The sequence below is a fragment of the Salmo salar genome, chromosome ssa01, assembly GCF_905237065.1.
Source record: "Salmo salar chromosome ssa01, Ssal_v3.1, whole genome shotgun sequence".
Lineage (NCBI taxonomy): Eukaryota > Metazoa > Chordata > Actinopteri > Salmoniformes > Salmonidae > Salmo > Salmo salar.
Genome location: NC_059442.1, coordinates 126671640 through 126692585, shown reverse-complemented (window position 1 = coordinate 126692585; position 20946 = coordinate 126671640). Strand labels below are relative to the sequence as shown.

Below are 20946 nucleotides of genomic sequence, written 5' to 3'. Positions count from 1 at the left end.
GTGGTCCATGCAGCTTATGATCTCAAATATGTGTTTGGAACAGTAGCAACAGAACATATGATGCAACAAACTCTTCTAAACACCATTGTTGTCTGAACAGCATCTAAATATTTTTTTGTACTGATGGAAAACAAAGGTCTTGAACTTTATTCCTCAGTTATAGCTTTTATTGTAAAAGATAAATGCAAACTTCATCATCCAAGCATCACACGGAACACATCCAGAGCCAAACTCATTCCATAAACCAGTCTAAATAACAGGTTGTGCTGACAACAAACAAAACATATGTTAGCAACCTAACAGCTAGACTAGTTTACAATGTACCACATCTCTGGTGAGCACAAGAGACTAATGTAATGTTGTTTAGAAAATAAATGCGTGTCAGCTAAGCTAACAGCAGCTACATTCTTTATTATGGCAGCCATGTTTGTTTATGTTTGACTTGGCACAAACTTCCTAATCCCAGAATGCCATTTACAATAAGATGCAAATAAACAAAGTCAAAGATGGCTGCGCTCATTGCCTGAAAAATATTAACTTAGTTTAGCCACTTTTAAGCACATTACAAATCGTCAATGTACTTGTTACAGTGTATACAAAAACCGGAGCACATGACTTGACTAGTCGTTTACCGTTTTTGACAAATTGTTCTATTCATTTTAACTATATGGTCAGAACACATCAGCCCCTTTCAGGTCCAAAATGTCCCCTTTCAGGTCAGAAATTCAAAAATGGGTGGACTGGCAGCCATTTTGAGTGTCGCCATAGCAGTAAAGCAGGAAGTATAACTCTATTTCCATGGCTCTGAAGTGATCTGTCCTCCATCGTCAGGTGTTCCATCTGGAGGACAGAAAAGACGGGCTATGTGCTGGAGAAGGACTGAATACAGCCAGAAGATCCTGGAGGAAGGAGGAGGAGGTCAACATCAACGTCACTCTGAAAGGAGGGAAGAAGATGCATCACCAGGTGAGATGGGGTACTATGACAGACAGGGGTGAGATTTCTGGGTAAGAGGGGCCTTGTTATAGTACCTGCTGAATTGGGTCTCAGGGTCAGATAGCCAAGTAACTGATTTGTCTCTGAAAACACTATGGAAATGGGAGGCAGGTAGCCTAGCTGTTAAGAGTGTTGAGCTAGTAACCAAAAGGTTGCTGGTTTGAATCCCTGAGCCAACTAGGTGAAAAATCGGTCAATGTGCCCTTGAGCAAGTTACTTAACCCTAATTGCTTCTGTAATGTCACTCTGGATAAAAGCATCTGGTAAATGTAGAAATGCCTTGTTATTTCCTGTACTCAATCATTGTGCTATCCTATTCTACACTGCTGTAAATAATTCAGAACTGATCCATGATCTAGAACAGGAACCAATACGTAACTCATGGTGTTATGTGTGTTCTTCAGGAGTTCATAGTGAAAGTCTCAAGCTCTGTTGGAGCCTGGGTCCTGACCTAGTCCACTTTAGCTGTTATGGGGGATTTTCCGGCGCATGTGTCGTTTTGTCTCGGAGTGTTGAGCACAATCAATGTGGGCTTGGGGGGGAGGCCATTGTGTGTGTGTGTGACTGGGCCATTGTGGGCTTGAGGGAGACCGTTGTCTAGTCCTGTGGGTGTCCTTGGACATGCACCTGCATTATGAATGAATGTCTGTATTATTATTTGTATCATTGCTATGGTTACGCCACCAATATAATCTATGCCCTGCATTATGTGCCAAGAAGGGGAGGAGAAACCAAGTAAAGATGGTCGAAGACAGACTAGAAGTAAGATCAGGAAACAATAGTGGATGAGAATCATATACGTAAAGAGGAGTGACTGTGTATGTTGTGTCAGACTGAAACTGTACATAAAGAGATCTCTGAGTCTGGGACCGGCAGTTGCTCCATGGACCAGCTCGGCTTATTACTTTGTAATAAAGTCTATATTGAACTCACAAGCTCCGGTGTCTAAGAGATATTTTTAAGAAGTATTTCCACGACACTGTCGGAACCACCACGGCAAAAATGTATTGAATCCATTTTAGAATAAGGCTGTAACGTAACAAAATGTGGAAAAAGGGAAGGGGTCTGAATACTTCTCTGTAGCTGGTATAGCGTGGCGCTTGCAATGCCAAGATAGTGGGTTTGATTCCCAGGACCAGACGTATGGAAAACGTATGTACACATGACTGTAAGTCACTTTGGATAAAAGCGACTGCTAAATAGCATTGACAGATTGATTTATGTCTCCCTACTTAGGTTCAGACTGGTAGCTCGACACTGTCGTCCAAGGACCACAGGCAGCTAGCTGTGTTTACAGTGCCCTCTGCTGGAGTTAGGAAGGTACTGGGGTTTATTTCTCTAGTGCAGTGATGAACTGAGACACTGCTATGAATGAAAAAAGTGAAACAACAATTGCCTACATTACCCTGTCTCTATTTTAGATTGTGCTGTCCACAAACATAGCGGAAACTGGAGTCACCATACCTGATGTTGTGTTCGTTATTGATACCAGAAAGACCAAAGAAAACAGGTACCATGAGAGCAGCCAGATGAATTCCCTGGTGATGTTTGTCAGCAAGGCCAGTGCCCTCCAATGGCAAGACAGGGCAGGACACGTACGGAACGGGTTCTGCTTCCGACCTCTACCCCAAATCCAGTTCAGGTTCTCTCTGTGAACCACAGAACAAGTTACCCTCTACAGCCTTATTGAGGTCAGCAGCTCCACAAGTAACAGCCTGATTGTGAATGTTCCTTATAACAGGTTTCTGGCCTTCATGGATTTCTCCATACCAGAAATACTGAGGGTTCACTGGAGGATCTGTGACTTCATATCGTGGTACAGTAACAATTATTTTTAATCAGAGGCGCACAATTAAAAAAAACACACAAAGTAACCACAGACCCATACTCAAAAATAGCTACTTACACATGGGTATAGAATAATGACTGTCTTACCACTTAAACACAAACACATGATCTCACCCCAAACGACTTCCGTTTACGATTCTGTCCCCTCTACAGCAGTGTGAGTACGGCTCTCCATAGGAGTTCCTGTGCAGAGCCCTGGATGCGCCCCAGCCCCAGTCAGTGAGTAACGCTGTGTTCCTGTTCCAGGGGATTGGGGCGTGCTCCTCCCTCAGCCCTCTGGGTTGCCACCCTGCCCATGAATGGCAAGATGCTCATCTTCGGCACCATCTCGGGCTGCCTGGAACCAATTGTAAGTTACGTCCATCAACGGTGACATAAATTATGTCTGAATTGCAAAATGAGCAGTTATATGTTGTTACTTTCTCTGCAATACTGTGATATCTATAAAAATATGAAATTGTGTGTTGGAACTCATATCGGTAAAAACTGTATAGCTCAGGGTATAAAAGGTGCTCTTTGAACAGGGTAGTCTCCAGTGTATTCTCCATACTGAATGTAATTGTATATTCCAGGCAACTATAGAGGCAGCCATCTCGGAGAAGCTTCCCTTTGCCACACCCATGAACCAGAAGGATCTGATCACCTGGCCATCTACAACGCTTACTTGGAGAGGTAGCACTTTTAATAACAGTATGAATGACCAAAATCAGAGGCAGGCACATGTTGATTAGGGCACACGGTAGCAAAACATTTTGCAACGGCGGATGAAAACAAGCGTGTCTTACTCGACAGGTTCACTCAGTACCTCTACATTTCAATCCGTTTTCTTCCATTTTGTGCCTAATGAACAGGACCCTGTTTTCTCTAATATAGTAATATAGTCTAACTGAATGAGTGGATTGTTTCTATGCCCTTCCAACTGTTCAGCCAGCATCTCGGTTCCTTATAACATATAATATATGCCATTTAGCAGACGCTTTTATCCAAACAATTGTCTTGCTAACAGGTGGAAGATCATACGCAGGTGGAAGAACATACGCAGTGAGAGATATTGAGCCGAGACAACCTACTACAGGAAACACTTCCTGAATCGCACTGCCCTTATCACCATAAAGGTACTCTACTCAATCAATATATCAAATCAATCAAATTTATTTTATAAACCCCTTTTTACATCAGCAGATGTCACTAAGTGCTATACAGATACTCATTCCTAAAACCCCAGAGAGCAAGCAATGCAGAAGTAGAGTGGCTAGGAAAAACTCCCTGAAAGGCAGGAATCTAGGAAGAAACCTAGAGAGGAACCAAGGTGGCCAGTCCTTTTCTGGCTGTACACGGTGGAGATTTGAGGACAGATCATTATTCAAGACGTTAAAACGTTCATAGATTACCAGCAGGGTCAAATAATAACCAGTTCAACACCTCAGGAGTTAATGTCAATTGGCTTTATATAGGCAGGCATTCAAAGTTTCAAAGTGTCTCTCCGTGCAGCAGCAGGTAGGGAGGGGGGTCGAACAGCACGTCTACTCTACTCTATTCTCTCTCACACAAACCTGTGCATGTTTTTCTCATCTTGTATCTTACATCATCATGTATCTTGTAACAATGAGCATGTTTGTAACTGATACGGTATACAGTGTAAGTAGTGATCTGACCTTTAGAGTGGTTAGTCAGAACTTTACCAGAGATGGAGTCTAGTCTTGGTTTGGCTCTTGGTGGCTCCAGTCTTGACTCCGTCTCTGAAATTCACCTGGATCTCCTCCCCATCAGTACATCAAACAGGAGCTGATGAGGATGATGGACCAGGTCGTATTCTCTTCTTCCTCCGAGTCTGGTTGAGGACCAGCTTCCCGGGACCGGTCTGACCCGACGGGGCCCCAGGCTCCCCTCACCCCTTTGGGTAAGGCTCAGATCTGTGTACTGAACGCGGTGGTGACGGGAGGGCTGTGTGACAGTGTGGGGCGGATCCTCTACACGCCCTCTGTGGATGCGCTGGACCGGGTGGCCTGTTCTGTGGAAACCTCCCAGGGGAAGGCCCACGTCCACCCCTCCTCCTTCAACCACTACCTACTCTTCCAGGAGAAGGTCAGTTGGATAGAGATAACACTATCGCTCTTACTCTCTCTGTTTCTTTATCTCTCTGTATATCTATTAATAGACCATCAATACACTTTTTGTATCTGTCTCTATGGTGGGTCCATCTTACTCAGGGAGGCACTGAGGTAGAAGATGCCCTTAAGATTTAGGATCAGATTACCAAACTCCCTCAATCCTATCCATAATCATTTAGGAAGTGAAAAATCGGACCCTGTATCAGTGGTTAGGGGCAACCTCTAACTACTCCTAGGGAGGCCCCAATAAATTGAAGTACTAAATGTGTTTCCTAATCGGATGTAAAAGACTTGATGTTTTAATGTCATTTGGACTCGTCCTCTGATCTACCTGTGGGACACAACCCTGATATCTCCATTCCCCATGCTACTGTTTGGAGGGGACATCAACGTGCAGAACCGTGAACGACTCATATCTCTGGTCGAATGGATCCACTTCCAGGTCAGAGTTCATCTCTGAGCCAGCTGTATTAAATGTGTATTATTATACTGTACGTGTCATGCATGACTAGAGGGCTGTTACTGGAGACTTACATTTCCCTCACTAACTTTAAACATCAGCTATCTGAGCAGCTAACCGATCGCTGCAACTGTACATAGTCCATCTGTAAATAGCTCACCCAATCTACCTACCTCATCCCCATATTGTTTTTATTTACTTTGCTGCTCTTTTGCACACCAGTATCACTACTTACACATCATCATCTACTCATCATTATCTGCTCATCTATCTCCAGTGTTAATCTGCTAAATTGTAATTACTTGTAATTACTATGGCCTATTTATTGCCATACCTCCCAATGCCATTTGCACACACTGTATATAGACTTTCTTTTTTTTCTATTGTGTTGACTGTACGCTTGTTTATTCCATGTAACTCTGTGTTGTTGTTTCTGTCGCACTGCTTTGCTTTATCTTGGCCAGGTCGCAGTTGTAAATGAGAACTTTTTCTCAACTAGCTTACCTGGTTAAATAAAGGTGAAATAAAATAAAAAATAAAACAAAACAGCAGAGACAATAGGATAGACAAAGATAAAGAAAATCAAACTATTGTAGCCAATTTCCCAGACCCAGATTAAGCCTACTTCTGAACTGAAAATGAGTGTTCAAAAGAGAATCTCCATTGTAAGTGTTCTTTAGTCCAATACTAGGCTTAACCTGGGTCCAAGAAACTGACCCTTGTAGTTGTTGAGCATACTGTAGCAAGCAAGGCTCTGTTTGATCTCGGCTCCTCCCTGTCCCCTCCCCCAGGCCCCAGTGAGGATTGGAGTGATCTTTAAACACCTGAGGAAGCTCTTAGACTCACTACTGGAGAAGATGCCGGAGAACCCAAGGATGAATCTAGAAAGTTATATTCTACCCTTTCTCTGTCTTTCCCCTTCCTTTTTAATCTTGTATCCTTTTCTCATTTTTTCATTTCAAATGCTGTATTTTTGTGTGTGTGTGTGTGTGTGTGTGTGTGTGTGTGTGTGTGTGTGTGTGTGTGTGTGTGTGTTCATGAAATGAAACATTTAGCTCTGTGTTTAGCACTGTGTAGTGGCTAATGGTATTATTTACTCTCTTTGTCTCTGAACTGTAGATGAGAAGACCATGCAGTTGATTAAAGAACTGATCAAGATGTTGTACGTCTCCTGACCCCTGTGACTTCTCATTGGAGACCTCAGTTATAGAGATGTCCCTGAGACAATATTGGGTGGATAGATGGATGACCTAAGGATAAGCGGGTGGTGGTGATTGTATAACAAAATGTAAATTATGAAACCAAATAGCATATTTCTTATCCAATGATGACTGTTGCCAAACATTAAATAAAACTATCATTGGTGTTCATGTTGAATATACGTTTTAGGAAAAAATGATTTATTCATGGCTCCCTCGCTCGGAATGTAACAGACATCCTTTGGTGAGTGTTTCATGTTTTTGTTTTCCAAAAGACAGAAACAGAAGCGCAATAGCTTTGTGTTTGCTTCTAGTAAACATCCTTGAAATATTCCTGCAATTATGCCACTGGTGCTGCCCAAACATTATTTCTTTAAGAATAGAATAGAACTTCTCCAAACAATAACGAACGAGAACAGCTGTGCCCAGTGCTGTAACCCAAGACTTTCTCTGTCTGTGACACAAACAAACAACATTGCTTTAATGACTATCAAGGGATCTACCCCCCCTAGCTAGCTTCATGTATTATGATGTAATTTACTTGACTTGACATTTAGAAACCACAGAAAAGAAGTGGCCATGCACACAGAGGGTATACAAATCTATTTCGATTTTACTCTGCACACTCTAAGAAAAAAGTGTTTCCTGAAAAGGGTTCTTCAGCTGTCCCCATAGGATAACCCTTTTTGGTTCCAGGTATAACCCTTTTGGGTTTCATGTTGAGCCCTCTGTGAAAAAGGTTCTGCATTGAACCCAAAAGGGTTCTCCTATGGGGACATCCGAATAACCCTTTTAGGTTCGAAGGTGCTAAGTGTACTGTGTACACATGCGAGTTCTGGCAGTGTGGTTACGTTTACACTTTGATTTTCTGAATTTATAATAAAGCTCTTTAGGGCCATGTTCATTAGGCACCAAATGGAAGAAAACGGACTGAAACAGGGAGGGATTACCTTGACTTCTAAAATATAAAACGCTTCAAACATTTTGAAAAATGTTCCCTTGTGTGCGCTAATGAACACAACCCAGGTTAGATACCTCTGCTTTAATAAAGTGCGGTCCCTCTGACCCCTCCATGACAACTTGCGTGACAAAACACATCAATATTTATGAACACCGACTGACCTCACACAGTGACTGGTCTCACTTGAAAATAATATTTAATCTCAATAAGATCACCATGCTAAACAAAGGACACATTTTTAAAAACATGGGGGTGACTCCATCATGATCTTCTCCTCCCCTGTGTGACAAAACACTCCCACACATCACAGTTAAGAAACAATTGTTATGCCGTTTTAACCACCAGTTGGCGTTTCGGACAGTAGTGTGTTAAAAAATTATTTTGTGTCATTTCCAATTTCTGCTGATTCTATCACTGTGTTTTCTCAGGCCTTACCCACTTCTGTATTTGTGTGGCTGAGGCTCGCTCAAAACACAAAGGCCCAAATATGGACATTAATGTCTTTCAAGGATATGATGTGTATACTTGGTTTACTGCAATATTAGCTCTTAAGGGGACAAATTTAATTGAATGATTTGGGTGTTATCTGTCAGAGATCTGTCTCACTTTCTATGCATTTAAAAACAAAACACATGGTTTATTTGTGAATGACAGACTCTGACTCTCCACAGCTACATGCCATGCCACACTGAGCAGAAAACAGGAAGAGATCTTCAGTTGAAAACAGCAAAATACCCATCTCAAAGAGTTTGCCAGACAGCTGAACACTTTGCATCCATATTAGGGGCTCTATTTTAACAAACCTGACGCAATGTCAAATCTTAGCACCGGCAGTAGTGTTATATGTTCAGGAGTGTGTCAGAAATATTTGTGCTATTTTCAGAACCGGAATTATGGGCGCATTAGCTGGCGGTGGTGCAAAAAGGCTGGGTTTTGATGAATAAACAAGTTATTGATGTGTCGAGGCTTGGCCCCTCACTGGCCATCAGAATGTGCTCCATGGCTAAATATGTGGCTGCTTCTAGTTGTGCATTTAAGGTCTGTTAGTCCGTTATAGCCTAGTTTGTTAAATAGCCTGCACCATATTTGCTAAATATGTTGAACATGTTTTCAGTCCACATTGTTGTAATTGCATTGCTTCAATATGGAAATACATTGTTAAACATAGGCTATAGCATGCACACTGATATAGGGGCTAGGTCTACTGTAAATTACAGTCTGGACATGGACATACTGTGCCAAACTGTCACGTCCTGACCATTGTAGGAGGTCATTTGCCATAGTGGAGTGGTCAGGGCGTGACAGGTGGTTGTTTTGGGTGGTTTTGGGGTTTTCTGTTTCTAGGTGAGATCGTGCTAGAATTCTATTTCTATGTTTCGTTTTCCATGTTTTGGCCGGGTATGGTTTCCAATCAGAGGCAGGTGTCTTTCGTTGTCTCTGATTGGAAGCCATACTTAGACAGCCTGTTTTCTTTTGGGGTTTGTGGGTAGTTGTTTCCGTTTAGTGTACCTGACGGGACTGTTGTTGGTCGTTTTGTTGTTTTGTTGTTAAAGTGTATTCATTAAAGACAAAGAATGAGCACTAAGAATGAGCACTATACACGCTGCGCCTTGGTCTCCATTCAACGACCCCTATGACACAAACGTTATCAATAAGCAAGATTAAATTCACTAGGCTATTGATAAGGCCTAAAAATACATTGTATAATTCTAATCAAATTCTAAGAAAAATGAAACAACTTGTTTTAATTAAATAGGCTATATCTAAATACAGTTCCAGGCACCTTAAATTGCTTCCTGTGGATGTCTAATACACACAAGGCAACTTAGACTATGGAGGGTTTTACGCACATCCAAACTTTTCACAGGAGCTTGATAAGGATCCAATATAAAGAGAAAGGGGGATTGTCCAGTCACCGTTATACTGCTCATGAATGTAATGTGTTATAAACATCATGGAACCATCTGACAGATCATATTTGCACTTCTCCAGAAATAGCAGACGAAGTTGCATCACATTCGAGAATCTTTCCAATAAATGTGTTTTTTAATCAAATTAAAACGAAAAACAATCAATCAATAAATTAACAACAATATTACGAAATAGGATCGGGTCAGAAGCATGATATCATAAATCGCTTCTCGCATTCCATGGTACTGTGTACACACTTATGCCTAAATGTCTTTATGCATAGGCTCCTGTTAATTGTAACATTGCCGATGAGGCAGATTATCAAAACAAGTGTCTGTTAATATGGCATTATATGAGGACAATAGTTTGGAGGAGCATGTCTTTGGTAATCGGATGACAGGCGCTCATTGAAAATTGGGATGGATCAGAGGAGGCTGGTGGAAGGAGCTATAGGAGGATGGGCTCATTGTAATGGCTGGAATGGAATAGTTGTATTAATGTTTCTAAATACCAGATTCACTGGCATCTTTCTCCTTCCATGAGCACTGTGCGTCCTGGCTGAATGGGCTGAGCTTCAGCTCTAAAAATCCTTGCCATTATCAACTGTGTTTCTGTTAAAACCTGCATTTTATGAGTCTTAAAACTTCGCAGGTTGAAATGAGTTGTCATGAATCTTACCCTGGAGGCAGAACTGAGCTATTTCCACGAGATGTGCAAGCTGCAAAGTCAAAATTGGCTATATTGTGAAAATTCATAAAAACAAACATTTTAATTTAAGGTGAGGGTTAGGCATTAGGGTTAGCAGTGAGGTTAAGGTTAGGGTTAGGTTTAAAATCAGATTTGATGACTTTCTGTGCCAGCTAGTGATCACTCTGCAGAGCTGTCTCCAGGGCAAGATTTATGACAATAAATGCAAGCCTGCTAAAACTTCCCATTAGTGATGCATGAAATTGACACTTTCACACTTGTTTTGAAGGACACACCTCAAACATTGCCACACCTCCCACCACAGCGCAAGAGAGCTAATGTTATATAGGTACGGTGCTGAATCTGACATTAGGACTACAAAAGAAATGCCAGTGCGGCAGTTTTTACGTAACAAAATTGCAAAATAAAGTGCGTTTGACACAGCCAAAAATAGATCCCTAGACGTCAAGCGTGTCAGGTTCCTGTGCACCCACTCATTTGTTCCTCAATTTGATTGTATGAGGTGTCATGACGTTGCCCTGTTGGTGAGGTTTATGACCCCCATAAATACCTTTTCCCCTTTTCTCTCTCTACTCTACAGATTGGACTCTTAGAAAGCCCTTTGTTAACATGGAGAGAGTGGTAACATCAAAAAGTTGGGGAACGGAACCATATTTCGGTAATCCAACCAGTTGAAAATATCTGTTGGTACTTAAAGAATATGATGTCAGATCAGTTGTCGTCTGAGACATAATTACTGCTTATAGGACGACATAAACTGTATCTTGGAAAGTCGACACATTCTAGTTATCAGATTCACATGGAATTGTTGTGCAATTTAAATGTTTAAATATGAAACTTTGTGAAACGATGAAATGTAATTTTAGCTTCTAAATGAGAGAATTGTTTTAATAAGTGAACTATGCTCACTCAGTGGCCCCGCCCAAGTGAACAGACATTGGTTGTGAACAATGAAACACGCCCTTCTCTCCACCACTACAAAAGCCCATTGATGAAAGTCAACCTTGGGTTCCCGATGACGTGAGGACTGCTGTCCATACGTTTAAAAGGGCTAATATCAACTACAGAACTAAGCCAACCTCAGCGTGAGCTCTGGTTGCGAATGGTTGAACGACTACAACCTAACGAAATTAACATTGTGTTCCCGAGGACGTGAGGACTGATGTCCATACGTTTAAAAGGGCTAATTTCAACGTGGAGGTGACAATTGACACACTGGAAGGATGAATTTCGACTATACCAGCCAGAATATAGCATGAGCTTATAGTATGGTAACTTGGTATGAACTTTGAACTCTTATTCACTAAAGAAGTGATACATCCTAGACGTCGAGTTAGCAGCAGCAGCTGTAAACGTGGGCTAGGAAAGGACGGACAATCTCTTCAGAAAGACAGGGTACTACAACGTATCCGTTCTACCACACGACGACGGTACTACAACGTATCCGTTCTACCACAATACATATTCTTCAAAGGACAAGGGAGATCTCTGCTGGGCAACCCAGCCTTCCATCTTCGACCAATCTATCGAAGCGCAGCTCAGAGTAAATATTTCTTGCATTTTCCTTTTCCAAATGGGCGGTTATCTAGAATGCATAAGATTCTGTATTTACGATAGCATAGCTTCATAAGGTCCGATAGAGACCCAATCTTTTTGTTCCTCAGTCTTCCCGTGCTTTCATTCAAACCCAACCCCCTTTCTTTGTGTAACCAGCCGTCATATCAGTTCCGGCCGCTAGGGACGTTTTCTTGTATGACATAATTAGTTATCAATGTATGATCCATCCTGTGTATATGTAATTCTGTGTGATTATTTAGGTATTTAGTAAATAAATAATTAAACCAAATGTTGTATTGCTGATTCAACTTGTTAGCCAGGGTTCGTGAAGATAACCAAGAATTTTACGACATTCAGAAGAGACTGAATAAGGTGACGATTAATAATTGACTGCTATTGATGTAAAAAATGAACAGGTCTTTATGGGTTTATTCGGAAGACAACAGCTCTATAAACATTCTTCCGTGGTGCCCCGACTTCCTAGTTAATTACATTTACATGATTAGTTTAATCAGGTAATATTAATTACAGAGAAACGATTTTATAAATAGCATGTCATATATCACTTAATCCGTAGCAAAGACACGACAGGGGAAAAACCAAGAGTACTTGAAGGTACCCACCCCTCATAACAAGCAAGTCTGTCAGGGTTTCAAAACATAATTTATGAATGTGCAAAATCAAATCAAAATATAAATGTAATATGCGCCGAATACAACAGGTGTTGACCTTACTGTGAAATGCTTACTAATGGAGCCAACTAAAGGAAAAATAGTAACAAAATAAAATAACAATAAGGAGGCTATACACAAGGGGTGCCGATGTGTAGCCCGTGCTTCCTAGCTAGATATGTAGCTTGTGTGTGTGTGTGTGCGTGCGTGCGTGCGTGCGTAATTAATTAATTAATTAATTAATTAATTAATTAATTGAGTGAGTGAGTGAGTGAGTGAGTGAGTGAGTGAGTGAGTGAGTGATTGTGTTAGGGTGTGTTACATAAATGCATGAAATGGCCGTCTATAAAGTTATTACATACCTTTATATCAAATATGACACATTTACAATACTAACAAAAGTGTGTGTGTGTGTGTGTGTGTGTGTGTGTGTGTGTGTGTGTGTGTGTGTGTGTGTGTGTGTGTGCACTTGATTTCCTACATTATCAAGACCCCAATGTCCTAACATTTCACCTTAATTTCCTGAAAAGGTAGGAAAACAATAACTTTTCAGGTCCTGAATTTGTTCTAATGATATTTTAAGCTTAAGGGTTAGGTTTAGTGTTTTGGGGTTAGGTATAGGTTTAGGGTTTTGGGGGTTAGGGTTAGGTTAAGGGTTAGGTTTAGGGGTTAGGGAAAATAGGATATTTTTACACTCCAAAAAGTCCTGACATTTCACGAAAACACGGCTGTGTGTGTGTGTGTGTGTGTGTGTGTGTGTGTGTGTGTGTGTGTGTGTGTGTGTGTGTGTGTGTGTGTGTGTGTGGCATCAATATGCACGTGTGTGTTTTGTGTGAGTGTCAGTGTGTGTCGTTAGAGTCCAGTGAGTGTCCATCGAGCCTGTGCAAAAGACTAATTTTATTGATCGTATACACATATTTAGCAGATGTTATTACGGGTGTAGTGAAATGCTTGTGTTCCTAGCTCCAACATTGCAGTAATATCTAACAAGACACAACAATGCACACGAAAAAAGTAAAATAATGGAATTAAGAAATATAGAAATATTAGGAGGAGCAATGTCGGAGTCCGGAGTATAAATATACTGCATGTATACAGTGCATTCAGAAAGTATTCAGGCCCTTGACTTTTTCCACATTTTGTTACGTTACAGCCTTTTTCTAAAATTGATTCAAATTGTTTTCCCCCTCATCAATCTACGCACAATACCCCATAATGACAAAGCAAAAACAGGTTTTTAGAAATTGATGCAAATGTATTTTTAAAAAACAACTGAAATATCCCATTTACATAAGTATTCAGACCCTTTTGTCACGTCTACTCCAGCTCTGCCTCTCTGGCACTCATTGTCGCCAGTTTACTTATTATTACGCACACCTGCCACCATCGTTATGCGCACCTGCGCCTCATGAGACTCACCTGGACTCCATCACTTCTATGATTACCTCCCCTATATCTGTCACTCCCTTTGGTTCCTTCCCCAGGCAGTATTAGTTGTGTTTCTCATGTCCAGACGCTACTCCTGTTTTGTATTGTTCCATGTTTTTTGTATTATTAAATTCACCCCCTGTACTTGCTTCCTGACTCCGAGAGTCTAAGTTACACCTTTACTCAGTACTTTGTTGATGCACTTTTGGCAACAATTACAGCCTCGAGTCTTCTTGGGTATGACGCTACAAGCTTGGCACACCTGTATTTGGGGAGTTTCTCCCATTCTTCTCTGCAGATCCTCTCAAGCTCTGTCAAGTTGGATGGGGAGCGTCATTGCACAGCCATTTTCAGGTCTCTCCAGAGATGTTTGATTGGGTTCAAGTCCGGGCTCTGGCTGGGCCTCTCAAGGACATTCAGAGACATGTCCCGAAGCCACTCCTGCGTTGTCTTGGCTGTGTGCTTAGGGTTGTTGTCCTTTTGGAAGGTGAACCTTGGCCCCAGTCTGAGGTCCTGAGCGCTCTGGAGAAGTTTTGGTGCACCTGTACTGACCTCTCTTTCTGGATGATAACAGGGTGAACAGGCTGTGGCTCGGGTGGCTGAGGTCCTTTTTTGGCCTTCCTGTGACACCAGGTGTGGTGTGACAATACAAATATTCAGGTAGACATTTGATTAACTGTTCAGCAGTCATGGCTTGGGGGTAGAAGCTGTTAAGGAGCCTTCTGGTCCAAGACTTGGCGTTCTGGTACCACTTGCCATGCAGTAGCAGAGAGAACAATCTATGACTTGGGTGGCTGGAGTCTTTGACAGTTTTTAAGGCCTTCCTCTAACACCGCCTGGTATAGAGGTCATGGATGGCAGGAAGCTCGTTCCCAGTGATGTACTGGGCCGTACGGACTATCCTCTCTAGCGCTTTGCCAAGCAGTCACCATACCAGGTCACCACCTGCAACCAGTCAGGATGCTCTCAATGGTGCATCCTGACTGGTTGCAGAACTTTTGGAGGATCTGAGGTCCCATGCCAAATCTTTTCAGCCTCCTGAGAGGGAGGCAGTCTCTTCACGACTGTGTTGGTGTGTTTGGACCATGATAGATCCAAGGAACTTGAAGATCTCGACCCGCTCCACTACAGCCCCGGCGATATGTGTGTCCTCCACGATGTGCAATAATACCACTTGAGAGCAATGTTACCTCTAGACTATTCACTTGTCTATGCAACCTTAATCTGACGTTTATTAGTTTGTCTCCACAAGATCTGTTGGCAATCACCAACACGAAACTAGCCTGCGTCACAAAGTACAGTGTCCCAATACAGACCGTGAGATTACCATAGACCACAACCAGAAACAACTACGTTGTAACGGCTATCAAATGGAGTAGAACAAGGCGCAGGTGGTTAATGCGCATCATGTATTTATTTTACCGAGAACACATAAACAGAAACCGACAGCCACACAGTTCTGTCAGGTAAGCAATACAAAACAGAAATTAACCACCCACAAAACCCAAAGGAAAATACGCTACCTAAGTATGGCTCCCAATCAGCGACAACGATGTACAGCTGTCCCTGATTGAGAGCCATAGCAGGCCAAAACAAAAGAAATACAAAACATAGAAAAAAGGACATAGAATGCCCACCCTAGTCACACCCTGGCCTAACCAAAATAGAGAACAAAACCCTCTCTATGGCCAGGGCGTGATAGTACCCCCCCCCCAAAGGTGCGGAATCCGGCCGCAAAACCTGACTCTAAAGGGGAGGGTTCGGGTGCGCCTTCTTACGGCGGCGGCTCTGGTGCGGGACGTGGACCCCGCTCCACCTCTTTGGCTTGGCCCACTTAGGTGGTGCCTCTGGAGTGGGGACCCTCACCGCCGACCCCGGACTGGGGACCCTCGCAGCGGGCCCCAGACAGGCGGGCGACTCTGGCGGCGCCGGTCGGGCGGGCGACTCTGGCGGCGCCGGACAGGCGGGCGACTCTGGCGGCGCCGGACAGGCGGGCGACTCTGGCGCAGGCACAGGACTCACCAGGCTGGGGAGACATGCAGGAGGCCTGGCTCTGGGAGCAGGCACAGGACTCACCAGGCTGGGGAGACTTGCAGGAGGCCTGACTCTGGGAGCAGGCACAGGACTCACAAGGCTGGCGAGACATGCAGGAGGCCTGGCTCTGGGAGCAGGCACAGGATAGACCGGGTCTTGAAGACGCACTGGAGGTCTGGAGCGCACGGCCTGCACAACCCGTCCTGGCTGAGTTGTTACTGTAGCCCGGCACGGGCGGAGTGCTGGCACAGGGCGAACTGGGCTGTGCTGAGGACTGATGGCTGCCGTGCGTAGAGCAGGCGCAGGGTAGCCTGGGCCTAGGAGACGCACTGGTGGCCAGATGTGCTGCGCCGGCGCACTTCTCCCTGGCTGGATGCCCACTCTAGCACGGCACTTGCGGGGGGCTGGTATCGACCGCACCGGACTGTGCGTGCGGATGGGCAAGACCGTGCGCACTTCCGCATAGCACGGTGCTCTCCACGCCAAACGCTCCCCATAATAAGCACGAGGAGTTGGCTCAGGTCTATTGCCTGACTTACCCCAACTCCCCATGTGCCCCCCCCAAAAAAAAATTCTGGGGCTGCCTCTCAGGTTCCCGTAGCTCCCTTAACTTGTCCTCCCAGAACCGACGTTCCGACTCCCATGTCCATCCTTCTCCCCGATGCTCCAATCCACGCTGCTTGGTCTTCTTGTGGTGGGTGGTTCTGTAACGGCTGTCAAATGGAGTAGACCAAGGCGCAGCGTGGTTAGTGCTCATCATGTATTTATTTTACAGAGAACACATAAACAGAGAAACAGAAACCGACAGCCAAACAGTTCTGTCAGGTAAGCAATACAAAACAGAAATTAACCACCCACAAAACCCAAAGGAAAACAGGCTACCTAAGTATGGCTCCCAATCAGCGACAATGATGTACAGCTGTCCCTGATTGAGAGCCATACCAGGCAAAAACAAAGAAATACAAAACATAGAAAAAAGGACATAGAATGCCCACCCTAGTCACACCCTGGCCTAACCAAAATAGAGAACAAAACCCTCTCTATGGCCAGGGCGTGACATACGTGCTACACAGACGGTTGTTAAATAAATTAAGTGACTGTCACAAAAATATTTATTGATCCACAACAAATATTTAGATGAACTAATACATAAGTCATTCTGACTTTATCAAGCAACTTTAAGACTTTTAGATCATGCACCTGTTTTGTTCTATATTCATGTACAAATCAACAAACACAATTAGCCTTCTTGTATTGAAAAGCTGCAATATGCTTTGGACAGTCTGGTGTCATGTCTGGTGTCAAAGCTCTTCTCTGTCCACCCCAATGGTGGAACCAGCTTCCCCCTGAAGCTAGGAGAGCAGTGTCCCTGCCCATCTACTGGAAACATCTGAAACCCTAGGTCTTCAAAGAATATCTTAAATAATCCCACAGCACCAACCCCTCCCCCATCCCAACAAAATCCCTTTCGTAATCTATGTCACTTGTTACATTCACTTCAATCAGTGTAGATGAAGGGGAGGAGAAAGGTTAAAGAAGGATTTGTAAGCTTTGAGACAATTGAGATATGGATTGTGTATATGTGCCATTCAGGGAGTGAATCGGCAAGACAAAAGATTTGAGTTCCTTTGAACAGGCTATGGTAGTTGGTGCCAGGCGCACCAGTTTGAGTGTGACAAGAACAGCAACGATGCTGGGTTTTTCACGCTCAACAGTTTCACATGTGTATCAAGAATGGTCCACCACACAAAGGACATCAGGCCAACTTGACACAACTGTGGAAAGCATTGGAGTCAACATGGGCCAGCATCCCTGTGGAACGCTTTCAACACCAGGAAGAGTAGCTGCTGAATGTGAACTTTAAAAAGAAAGTTAGCAAAAACAGATAAGATCTTGCTACCATGGAAAGTTAAATGCCTGACTATTTGTGGAAAAAATCACCCTGATTAATTCTTTAGTCATATTCCAGTTTACCTATTTGCTTATGGCCCTGCCTACACCGAACTATTTGTTTTTTAAATGATATGAGCAAAACATATTTCACTTCATTTGGAATGGCAAGCCAGACAACATTTTACTTGCTTATTTATACATTGCTCAAAAAAATAAAGGGAACACTTAAACAACACAATGTAACTCCAAGTCAATCACACTTCTGTGAAATCAAACTGTCCACTTAGGAAGCAACACTGATTGACAATACATTTCACATGCTATTGTGCAAATGGAATAGACAACAGGTGGAAATTATAGACAATTAGCAAGACACCCCCAATAAAGGAGTGGTTCTGCAGGTGGGGACCACAGACCACTTCTCAGTTCCTATGCTTCCTGGCTGATGTTTTGGTCACTTTTGAATGCTGGCGGTGCTTTCACTCTAGTGGTAGCATGAGACGGAGTCTACAACCCACACAAGTGGCTCAGGTATTGCAGCTCATCCAGGATGGCACATCAATGCGAGCTGTGGCAAGAAGGTTTGCTGTGTCTGTCAGCGTAGTGTCCAGAGCATGGAGGCGCTACCAGGAGACAGGCCAGTACATCAGGAGACGTGGAGGAGGCCGTAGGAGGGCAACAACCCAGCAGCAGGACCGCTACCTCCGCCTTTGTGCAAGGAGGAGTAGGAGAAGCACTGCCAGAGCCCTGCAAAATGACCTCCAGCAGGCCACAAATGTGCATGTGTCTGCTCAAACGGTCAGAAACAGACTCCATGAGGGTGGTATGAGGGCCCGACGTCCACAGGTGGGGGTTGTGCTTACAGCCCAACACCGTGCAGGACGTTTGGCATTTGCCAGCGAACACCAAGATTGGCAAATTCGCCACTGGCGCCCTGTGCTCTTCACAGATGAAAGCAGGTTCACACAGCACATGTGACAGACGTGACAGAGTCTGGAGACGCCGTGGAGAACGTTCTGCTGCCTGCAACATCCTCCAGCATGACCGGTTTGGCGGTGGGTCAGTCATGGTGTGGGGTGGCATTTCTTTGGGGGGCCGCACAGCCCTCCATGTGCTCGCCAGAGGTAGCCTGACTGCCATTAGGTACCGAGATGAGATCCTCAGACCAGATTATTTCTTTCATTCAGATCTAGGATGTGTTGTTTAAGTGTTCCCTTTATTTTTTTGAGCAGTATATAATGAATATGAGTTTGGGGGGCAAAAATTATTACATTTTAAAGCAATGAACCTTTGACTAACGGCATCAGTCATACAAAAGTTATACCCAAACTGGTTCTCCAGTAGATTAATAAGAATATCTCACCCCTTCCTCAAAAATTGACATTTTCCCTGTATACAGATTACAACCTCTCACTTTCAGTTAATTGAAAATGGAGCACAATGACCCTGAGCTGCCGAGGAGAGCCCCAGATAACAACATGGGCTACACATTCAGTCTCTACTGAGGACATCTGTAAGCCATTCAAACGTGTTAACCTTCGCAAGGCTGCCGGCCCAGATAACATGTCTAGCAGTGCCCTCAGAGCATATGCAGACCAGCCAGCTGTTGTATTCTCTGACATTTTCAATCTTTCCCTAGCTGAGGCCTCTATCACCCACCTGCCTGAAGATGTCCACTATCATCCCTATGCCCAAGAAAGGGAAAGTAACTGAACTGAATTACTACCGACCAGTAGCACTCATTATCGTCATCATGAAGTGCTTCGACAGGCTGGTCAAAGACCATATCACCTCCTCCCTCCCTCCCACCTCCTCTTCAACTCGCCTACTGCCCTGACAGATCCATGGACGACGCAATCGCCATTGCACTGCACACTGCTCTTACCCACCTGGACAAAAGGAATGCATATGTGAGGATGCTGTTCATCAACTACAGCTCATCCTTCAATACCATAGTTTCCTATTAGCTCATTACAAAGCTCACGGCCCTGGGTCTGAACTCCTCCCTATGTCCCGGCTTCCTGACGGCCGCTCCCAAGTGGTGAAGGTAGGCAACATTACCTCCTCGACACTGATCCTCAACACGCGGGCCCCACAAGGATGCGTCCTCAGTCCCCTCCTGTATTCTCTGTATACCCATGACTGCGTGGCCTCACACAGTTCCAACTCCATCATCAAGTTCGCTGACAACACCAACAATGACGAGACAGCTTACAGGGAGGCGGTAGGCACTCTGGCGGCATGGTGCCGGGTAAACAACATCTCCCTCAACATTAGCAAAGAAAAAAAGCTGATTGTGGACTTCAGGACGAACCAGGCTGGACACTCCCTCATCCTCCTCAACGGGGACACCGAAGAGACGGTCAATAACTTCAAATTCCTAGGCCTACACATCTCAGAAGCTGAAATGGTCTAGCGTAGAAAGCACGACAGCGACTCTTCAACCTCAGGATGCTGAAGAAATTTGGCCTGTCCCCCTCAACCACCACAAGCGATGCCCTGTTCTCCCCGCTTCAATCACAGACACAGCCAGGACAGGAGCACCATGGCAATAACTGAAAGACTGGCCAATAGTTTCTACCCTCAGACCATCAGGCTGCTGAATAGCCACCACTAGACAGCTACATGCTCCCCCTCCCTACTCCCCCTATGGACATTCCCACACCCTCAATTCTCATTTACCTAACCTGCTGCTCCATGTTACAACAAATATTATGGTTAAACTGAAATATACTAATTGATACAAATTTAAATGATTTATAGAAAAAAAAGGAATGATCTTTGTTATCGTAATTTCCGGACTATTAACCGCACCTGAGTATAAGCCGCACCCACTGAATTAAAAAATAAATAATATTTTGAACATAAATAAGCCGCACATGTCTATAAGCCGCAGGTGCCTACCGGTACATTGAAACAAATGAACTTTACACAGGCTTTAACGAAACACGGCTTGTAACAAAAATAAATAGGCTTTAACGAAACACGGCTTGTAACAAAAATAAATAGGCTTTAACGAAACACGGCTTGTAACAAAAAATTAAAAATTAGCAGTAAGCTTTAGTTGTCTTTTTGCACTGAGTCAATTCCTCACGCTGCTGTTTCCAATGTCTTATCATCGACTCATTAAGACCAAGCTCCCGTGCAGCAGCTCTATTTCCTTTTCCAA

The 20946-nt window shown here is 43.8% G+C and overlaps 1 pseudogene; it reads left to right on the top strand.

Moving 5' to 3' along the window:
• The first annotated feature begins 731 nt into the window (after nt 1-731).
• LOC123728244 (ATP-dependent RNA helicase DHX29-like) lies at nt 732-6742 on the top strand (annotated as a pseudogene).
• The last annotated feature ends 14204 nt before the right edge of the window (nt 6743-20946 follow it).